The 6,573-nt window shown below is 42.9% G+C and overlaps 1 long non-coding RNA gene across 1 annotated transcript; it reads left to right on the top strand.

The window, feature by feature from the left end:
- Positions 1 to 5,315: 5,315 nt before the first annotated feature.
- On the top strand, positions 5,316 to 6,135 carry LOC125553857. The gene is made up of 3 exons (XR_007304236.1): positions 5,316 to 5,393; positions 5,881 to 5,963; positions 6,085 to 6,135. It is a non-coding gene; the product is annotated as an uncharacterized LOC125553857 (long non-coding RNA).
- The last annotated feature ends 438 nt before the right edge of the window (positions 6,136 to 6,573 follow it).

The raw sequence follows: 6,573 nt of genomic DNA, 5'->3' as shown, positions 1-6,573 counted from the left end.
CTGATCTCTGTGCTCCGGTGTCATCCCTGGATCAGTAATGCTGACACCACACAGTACTCGGAGGATTTATAGCAGAGTAGCAATCACACACTTATTACATCGAGTGTCTCCATAGAGAACTTATTACAATAAATATGGCTTAAGGCCATCTAATAACGATAACAGCAAAAGGCTTGGAAGATAAGTGAGTCCATCAACTCCAACGGCATCACTGAGTATAGAACCATGACCTAAAAACTCCTTAATCGTCGTCTGAAAAGTCTGCAACATTAACATTGCAGCCCGAAACAGGTCAGCACATGGAATATGCTGGCAATGTAACACATAGAGAGTAATGGAATGAAACAGCTACACTATATGCATAATTGGCTGGTGGAAAGCTCTATGGTTACAGTTTTGCGTAAAGCCAATTTTTCCCTACTTCAAAGAAATAGATTTATTTAACTATCATGGTAGTTGTTAAACATTGAGAATGGTTGACAGCATTCTCAATCCCAATTAAGCATCATCATTAAACATAACCCAACAAAATTAATTTAGAGTAACATGTTGAGATTCACATGATAATCTAGGTACTAGATACTCAAGACGTCCATAACTGGGGACACGGCTAACCATGATTAATTTATTACACTCTACAGAGGTTTGCGCACTTTTCCCCACAAGACTCGATCGGCTCCGTTTGGTTTCTCGCACTACATGGTGTTTGAGAAGACGGATGACCGAGACATAGTCTTTCAGAAGCGCTAGCACCTTACGATCGGGTAGACCGTACCACCTACATCCCCTACATCTGCTAGTCTACCACTGTAAGAGTTCGCACAACTTAGTCAGCTATGCTAGAGCCCATAATATCTTGTGGCTGCACACGGAAGTTTCTAGTATGAATAGTCTCGTGATCCCTTTGAGCCTGGGTGGCAGTCCAAAAGAAAACAGGCAAGTCCTGGAATACCTATGTGCCTCAATCCACCCAGATGTGTGTTTAAGTTGCCACCTTAGATAAACCATTAATTAACAAAACTCACATCTGTCATGGATATCACTCACCCAATCCACGTCTACTAGCATAGCATGGCATATTAAGCAAACGTAGAAGTAACTCCCAAAGGTTTGATAATAAACAGGTAATAGGTACTACCTCAACTACTTCCCATCCCACAATTTAATTAGATCCTAATCATGCAATGTGTGAGGATTGATATAATGCAATAAAACAGGGTAGTAGGAAAGGTATGATCAAAGTGTTACTTGCCTTGCTGATGATCCGCGAAACCTAGAGATTCGAAGTAACAGGCGGCGCACTCCGGATATTCTATCGCAGACAAACAAACAAGCATACAATAAGTACTCATCTAATGCATGGGTAAAACTCAAAGAAGAGATCTAACCAGAAGGTTCAACTTAAGAACTCCGGTTGGAAAAAAGAATCAAATCGAACGAAGCAACGAAAGTCAAACGGCGAAAGAAAACAACTTCATTCTACTAATCTGGATCTAGGGCAAATTTTACAGTAGAAAAATCTAGTTTAAGTTAGTTAAACAGATAGAGGGTTTCGAGACGAAACTCTAGGCGCTTGAATCGCCTGATTCCGATAAACGAGCGAAAAGTTGTACTAAAACGAAAATCGGATCAGGAATCGCGATCAGAAAAATCGCGGATTTAATCCGAGAAAAAGAAAAACGACGAACGTTCGCTAGAATGAACAAACGGGCGAACGCTCACTATTTAAATAAACCGGAAAAACCGATCTATTTAAAAAAACCAAATCTAAAAAAACCGACGGAAAAACCGATGGAAAAACCGAACGGCGGCGGCGAACCTCGGGCGGCGTGCGGCGGCGGGCGGCGAGGCGGCGGGGCGGCGGCGGGCAGCGGCGCGGCGGCGTCGGCAGCGGCAGCGTCTTGGGGCTGGGGCGGCTAGGGTTTTCCCGGGTGGGCTGCCCCGGCTTATAAAGCCTGCCCGAGCCGGTGTCCGACCAGGACAACGGCCCGTAGGTCGGTGCGCGTTTTTTTTAAATTACGCGCAGAAGAAAAATATATAGAAATACTAAACGGACTCCAAAAATTCCGAAATAAATTTTCACGGGCTTCTAAAATCAAGCCGCACAAGGTGAACATTTATTTGGGACCTAAATGCAATTTTGAAAAACGCACATTTTTCCTAAATTCAAATAAAACACCGAAAAACTCTGAAATAAAATCTTATTTGATTTTATTATTAAATCCTCAATATTTCTTCATTTTGGGAAAGTCATTTTATTCCCTCTCTCATATTTTTGTAATAGAAATAATTGATGATAAAATAAATAAAATCAAATGATCCTATTCTCAAAATTTGAGAAAACTCAAATATGAAAATAACGAAATCCCCAACTCTCTCCGTGGGTCATTGAGTTGCGTAGAATTTCTAGAATCAACCAAAATGCAAAAAAAAATATGATATGCAATGATGATCTAATGTATAACATTCCAAATTAAAAATTTGGGATGTTACAATTAGTATAATAAAATGAGGATAACTGAACCACACAGCCATACCGGACATGCTCAATGGAAAAAGAATTGAACACTTGCCGCTAATATAAATCAAATGACAAAAGGGATATCAATAAAGGAATTGAATTTCTGAACACATTTTTTTATATAAATCAAATGAACAAAAGGGCTATAAATAAAAAAATGAATTTTTAATGCATAATTATTTAGAGAGGAACCCATATAAATATTCTTCACCGAATGTGTTGTCGATCATATATATTAAAAATAAAACAAAAGAGACACGCCCAATGATCCATTTGGTCGATGATCGGTTCAGTCTGAGTGGCGTAATTAGGCCACAGAAAAGCAACCAGAGGTCGGATTTTTGTAAAAAAAATAGAGGAACACTAATAAAGAGCAGCCGGTAAAAAGTAAAATAAAAGAAGGAGCAACAGGATAACCCGTCGCACTTTGCTTTCTCGGTTTCTCCAGTGGTGTGCAGTGAGACCGTGAAACACTATCACTTTGCTTTCTCCACTCATGACTTGATTCCTCCGCCAGCATCCTCCTCTGTAGCACGGCGCCTCCTCTGCAGCACGCCGTTCTCCGGCCACGACGATGCCCGGCGGCCCCCCTCCCCCCAACCCACACCACCAACACAACCACCACGGCCTCGCCCCGTCTCGTCCTATCCCCACCATAGCCCCACCCCGCCGGCCCTTACCCCCACGACGACCTCTCCCCGCCGGCCCTTATCCACACAACGGCCTCTCCCCGCTAGCTCCTGTCACCACTGTGGCCTTGCCTCGCCGCCAACCCCGCTGATCTTCCCTAGATCAGCTCTGCCCCCGCCATCGTACTGCCTAGAGCAAATCGAGATGCGAGCTGCTGTACACGATGTGGGAGGAGGCATCTCGAATTGGACCGAGATTCAGTCCATTGTGCCCGCCGTAACATCGCCCCCCGTGCTTGGCTCACACAGTCGCTCCGGGAAGAAGTTCGCAGTTCGTGTACGTGCTCGGTTGCTGAAGGTATGATGTTCGATTAGATGTTGTTAGTGCACCTATGGTTATCGGTGGGGATTTAGTCAGGTGACATTTTTGAGGCAACCATGTTGTGACAAAGCTAATTGAGTTGTGGATTTGAATCCCGGGTGGCTTAATTTGTCACAATCAGCTGGCTATAATTGATGTTGAGTCATTTTTTGTGGTGGTTGCTTGATTCTTGTGGTATTCTCAGGTTGTAATGTCGCATTATTACCGGCACTAAGTAACAAAGAGTTCCAGGGTCACAAGCAGGTTGGTATCTGCACTATTTGTATCAAAAATACATCTGACTCCATCATTTGACATCTGAACTTTGCTGATGCTTATGCCATTGTATGCACAACAGGCGGCTTCGCCACATTGTCATTCATTTGTGAGATGTTTCTATTTCTCTATGTTGGCATGGATGATATAGAGTAGTGGAAGAATGTTAGTGAAACACATACAGGTATGCTATCTAACTGCTTCTTTCCATGCGAGGAGTAACATATTTGTTGTTCAAATCTAGAAATGGTAACGCATTTTCTATACTATATGCAGCCCAATGAAATGTATGGCCTTGAGCTCCATTATTTAGGCCAGATCTCATGTGAGGTGGTCTGTCAATTGCATTGGCATACCAAATCTGTTAATGAAATGTGCTTCAGGAGTGCTAAGCAGTGAAAAAATAAACATAACAACATACCAAATGTACCATGTTAAGCATAAATGGTTTGAGTTATATTAGGAGGCGTACCCATTCGTCTGAAGACTGCTCTTAATATATTATTCTCTTTTCCATGTTGTAACATTTAGATCAATCCACTTATTGGATTTTAATTCCATGTGCTCGGATGCATATTTGAATAAATCATCCAGTCCTTCTAGCTGTTGTACCAACAAATGAAAAAAGTATGAGCATGAAAAGTGAGAAATAAGAGGAAAAATAGCTTCTTATGAAAAGATGGGTCAGTAGGACTAACTACTGACCGTATTAGTGAGGTCCTTGCGGTTCATTGATGGGCCTAGCGAGTCGACACTTGAACACATAGTTTCCTGGCATTTATAACACATAGGTACCAGTGAACGTCGTCCATGTTTATTGGAATGAATATCTGAAGAAAATGATTATTTTAGTTGTACTCCTATGTGGACGAACCGGTCGTTCTCGTTGTAATTCGTAGAAATATGTAGAAAAGTAAGACTAACCATATCATTTTCCAAAATACTCTTTGGCTCTGTTTAATACCCATGCTGGTGTGGCATCTGTGTCATCTGAGGATGGATAGAAACCGATATTTATCATCTTAGAGATGCATGCACTCAGTAAGAACACACTTCCACCTGACCTTACTCATAGATGCTCTGTCGGCAATCACAATCTTCATCAGCTATAGAAATTGAGTGACTGTAAGTTAGGAAATCAAAGATTGGATATGCAGTGTTTCATGTAGCTGGCATCACCTGTGCTACCGTTGTAATGACTACTGTAGATTTGGCTCGACGCCGTTTGTCACGTAGGCTTTGTAATATACCTTGTCTATGTTGCTCATACTGGCCACTTTCCCTCCGCCTCTTGAGTGCTTGTTTTGCTTTTGTATAATAGGTGTTAATTAGGTACAAGACAACATGAGCAAAAGTGTTTTGTCAATCAGATGTAGGGTGTAAGTGTCAATTAAGTATGATAGATAATATGAGCCACAATTGAGTACCATATGGAGTGCTGCATCTGTAGGCTTGAAGTGGCGGTCGTAACATAGTCGGTTGGGAGGACTCAATGTCAGAGTCAATATTATGGACATTTTCCTTGTTAGAACCGACACTATCTGGTGTGCTCTTAATGAATTTGGAGCATGAAGTGGAGTCTGATCACTCATTATCATATCAACAGGTATGCCTGCATCATAATTGTATGTACAATGTCAGTTGTTGAGACACAAACTAAGGTATTATGTTTGACAAGAGAACACATGACCTTCCGCAGCTGGGGTGTGTCGTTGCAGGGTGACAGCAGACTACGCACTGGGCCTGTCCACAATGTCAAAACATGTCCAAAAGAAGACTTGATTAATACGACTTTACTTGTGATTCATGAAATGTATGAGAAAATGGAGTAACCAGGCGACATGGCCACGGGTGGCTTTGATAGAGTGTTGGTTACATTTATAATAGCAGACGTAGCTTTCTTAAATCCGTTGCCTCCTGTCATAATTTTTTAGTATTGCATCCCTTTTTACCTCTCCCTTTCCCTCTGTCTCTTTAGTTCTTTTGGATATGTTTTTTGACCTGTGAGGCAACGATATATTTTGGATTTACAAGATTGAAGTACGTAAGAGTACATGATATATGTATTTACCTGAATTGTCGTTGTTTGTCAGGTCCTGAAAGGGAGTACATGCCCCACTATGCTCAAAGGATGCCATATTGTCAACTCAGTTTGTCATGCAGATCATGATGTACTGTAAGTATCAAATTTCACAGTACAAATTATAGATTGTCAGATTAAAAGAGCAATTTCCTTTTGTCTTCTGCCTGATCATCTATACTTGCGAATTCAAATGATCTAACCTATGCGCTGGCAGGTCAGAAAGTAGTCATATGTCCTCGAGATGCTGCGGGCCACATGGGGTGATGACACCGCAGGTAGGGCAACATGCTGTGGTCGAGGACGACCACCGGGTGGAGGACGTCGCGGCCACCAGGGACGACAGCGGTGTGGTGATGATGGCGGGGCGAGGAAAGGTTGGGCAGCAAGGCGGGTTGAGGAATGACGTGCACCGGGGCGGGGGACATTGCGGCCACGAGGGGCTAGGCGGCATGGCGACGGCGGAGGGGCGAGGAGAGGTAGGGGAGCAAGGCGGGTCGAGGACATCGCATACACCAGCGCTGATCGCAGCGGTTCCTGGCGTGGTGGCGGCGTAGATCATGGAGGTGCTGTTTAATTCCCAGGAGGTGTCATCGTGGGGCTGTGTAGCATCCTGAATGGGGGAGTCTGCCGGCAAAACATTTGTTGTGAACCGTTGATTTGATTGTAGTATGGTTGATGTAACGTGGACAGTTGGATGGTATCA

The sequence above is a fragment of the Triticum urartu genome, chromosome 4 (assembly GCF_003073215.2).
Source record: "Triticum urartu cultivar G1812 chromosome 4, Tu2.1, whole genome shotgun sequence".
NCBI classification, from domain to species: domain Eukaryota; kingdom Viridiplantae; phylum Streptophyta; class Magnoliopsida; order Poales; family Poaceae; genus Triticum; species Triticum urartu.
This window is presented reverse-complemented; position numbering and strand designations above follow the sequence as displayed.